At 30.3% G+C, this 3,411-nt stretch overlaps 1 long non-coding RNA gene across 1 annotated transcript; it reads left to right on the forward strand.

Moving 5' to 3' along the window:
• Positions 1 to 2,988, forward strand: LOC145036167 (uncharacterized). Its single transcript, XR_013678432.1, has 5 exons — positions 1 to 363; positions 1,855 to 1,946; positions 2,093 to 2,315; positions 2,400 to 2,499; positions 2,711 to 2,988. It is a non-coding gene; the product is annotated as an uncharacterized LOC145036167 (long non-coding RNA).
• Positions 2,989 to 3,411: the final 423 nt, after the last annotated feature.

Below are 3,411 nucleotides of genomic sequence, written 5' to 3' on the forward strand. Positions count from 1 at the left end.
CCCATTTCTCTGTAACCTCGCATTTTCTTTCAATCCAGTACACTTAAAACCTAATCTGAGAGGTGTCGTCCCTTCCCTCATCCTTATTTCTCCCATATAAGCATCACATTTGACCTCCGTTTCAACAATCTCTCTTCAAGAAACAATAATTTTCCATCAACAAACCACCACCAGAATCGTGAATGGCCATCGACTGCCACCCTGTTCGGACGTTCTTATTGGAGTGAGTTATTGAGCATCGATTAGCTTTTGATTGATCAGGTAAGCATGTAAGCATGTCCTTCTCTTCTCTGTATCATGAACAGCCACCGTTTCCCCGCAACCAACCGATGTCGATGCCTGTTTGTTCTTCAAATTGATCAGGTAAGCATGCCCTTCTCCTCTATGTAATTGGAAATTCGATTTTATGATTACGGCTTCTACTGATGGTGTAAGAACTAATATATCATTTAGTTAAATCTATTTTTGAATTTTTTATACCGACAATATGACATTTCTTCTTGCATTGTAGTTGTTCGATAAAATGCTAGGAGAACTATGAAAACACCAAACAGATTCTTATGGAATTTCAGGACTAAATCTAAGTTCTGAATTGCACAAGAAAATTCATAAAAGTATTGAGCCCAAATATATACCTAATCCTATACTGGATAATTAAGTTTGAATCAATGTTCTATCTTAATGTGTTCCAATTGTATAACATCATTGTAAGCCACATTCCTAATAAAATTGGTCCCAAAAGGTGCCCTTGCACTTCGAATTTTGTTGTAAGACAAGTGATTTTCAACTTCAAAATGGGTAGAAAGGGTTAGATCTACTAACCCTAATATGTATGGTAGTATGTATGAATAATTTCTAGCAACTGTTATGACCTACACATATGAAAGATCTTAAAACATCATACATGTGTTTTTTTATATTGTTCGTGTAATTCAAAGCTTGCCAAATATATAGCCTGGGATGGAGAAGAGACAACATGTATCATACATGATTACTACTCTAATTTCACTTCCCTTGTTTTTAGTGGTTCCTTTTTCCATTGTTTTTAGGTAGCAAATACACTTATGTGGTTTTTGCTTTGAAATATATGGCATTTTAATGCCATTTAAAAAAGAGAAACCTATTTTAATTATGCTTACTGTAACTAAATGTAAAAGTAAAACTTGAAAAAAATAAAACAAAATTTAAGAGATAAAATCTTTTTGAAAAAGTTTGAACTTAAATATACAAATATAAAGTTTGGTTTCAGTTTAATACCTTAACACATTATAGAATATACATATATAAGTTTAACCTTGCAAGTCAGATTAGATATGCAAATTAGGAACCGTTTTGTTAAATTTAAAAAAAGGGACCACTTTTTTTTTTTGAAAACCATTTAGGTTAAAAATGAAACGCCGGTTAGGAATAAGTAAAAAATCGAAACCGTTTTTTTCTTGATTTTTATTTGAAAAACTTGAACCGAACCAATTTTTTTTTTTTTGAAAAAGACCCGGTTTTTTAAGGCAACTTCACAAAACCATTTCAGTATCAAAACAGAAAATGAAAAAAAAAATACAATTTCTATATGTTTGATATCTGAATACTCACCATCGTTAAATAATTAAAACATTGGACGCCTGATACAAAGAAGGATAACAATATAGAAAATCAGAATTTATAACAAAACAATGCAATTAAAGCGTCAAGTGTATGCATACTTGAGAAATGGAAATGATAGATTGAGAAGGTGACTGTGTAAAACTGTAATTAATCTGAATTCTTAGATTATAATTACATTATTTTTATTGGTACTCCTATTTCCTAATTCAAATGTACTTTTTCATATGCACGATTTGCCTCGAACATTTCTAGGTCATCCTGCTTTGGATGATGATTGGAGAAATGCTTTGAGACGTTTACTCACTACTTATGCTAGACATAACCCCTCTATTGGCTATTGTCAGGTACACATAAATATCATCACTCAACTTATTATTTACAACAACTCAGATTTATTTGATGTCTTAAATATATGATCTCTGATACTTGGTTAATTGTTAATTGTTGGATCTCATGGACATCATGAACTTTTTTCCTGGATTGTTAACAGTGTTGATGCCCGAAGACACATTGGCGATTTGTGAAAGAATTTAGAATGCTAACAAAAAATTGACACCGTTGATGCCCAAAGATACATTGGTGATTTGTGGAAGAATTTCAGTTCATGTGATTTGTGGAAGAATTATTTTGTTGGATTGTTAACAATGTTGATGTATCTCATGTTTGACAATTCCAAAATAATGTATATGTATATCAATGGCCCTGGTGGAGAGGTGAGTTTTTTCCCTCATTGTAATTGGGTTTTATACTTTATAATGTTAATATGCTTTGAGTTTGACTTTCCAACTTTTTGCAAGTCATTCCAAGCATGGCCATTTACGACACAATGCAAAGCTTGTAAAGCCCAATTGGCACCCACATATTCTTGCTGGATTTCTTCTTGCAACTGACAAAAATGTAATTTTTACATTTTTTTTTCTTTTTCTAAAACAAATGCATAATTGCAATATAATATTTTTCTTTTCCAATATTTTGAAAATGGTAAAGGGCCAACGGTTTTCAATACCACTTTGGATATGGAGTTAGTTTAATATGATGGCCTAATATGGAGCTCTATAAATTTTTGTATCTTGTAAGTTAATTTGTTTTTTCCTGCTGTTAATTGTAGGAGACAAGTGTTGATTTGAGTTACTCAAGTTTTGAGTGCATTGGCATTTGCTGACATGGATGAAATGTTACAAGCTTCTTGACAATAACAACTTATCAGACTATCTTCCTACCACCTTCCTCATGAGCATAAGTAAACAACCATACTTGATTATATTGTATGCTTTTTTTTTTTTTTTATTTATTTATTTTTTTTTTTACTATATTGCATTTATAAACAATTTTGTTTTCATCAAATCATAAAAGGAATCATTTTTTTGTATGAAGTTCATTTTTTTATTTTTAAGATTACTAAATTCTTTCAGTATAATTAAAATCGTGTTTTATTTTTATAATTCATATATATATTAAAGTTATATTAAAGATTGAAATGGTATATGAAGCTCTACAACATGTTCCTAACTATGAGGCTTGGCTTTCTTCTTTTTCATAAGAATAAATATATGTCATACACTTATTCTTATGTACATGCATATACTTATTCATATGCATATGTATACACTTATGAACATGAACATAGTTATTCATATGCATATGCATATACTTATGAATATGCATATATCATATACTTATTATTATATATGCCATATTATGCATATGCATATGAATGTGCATATTTCATTTACTTATGCTTATGCATATGAATAAAGATATGTATTTAATTGGCTTATGGATACACTTATTCTTATGCATATGTATATA

The sequence above is a fragment of the Lactuca saligna genome, chromosome 3 (genome assembly GCF_052625555.1).
Source record: "Lactuca saligna cultivar CGN05327 chromosome 3, ASM5262555v1, whole genome shotgun sequence".
Classification (NCBI taxonomy): domain Eukaryota; kingdom Viridiplantae; phylum Streptophyta; class Magnoliopsida; order Asterales; family Asteraceae; genus Lactuca; species Lactuca saligna.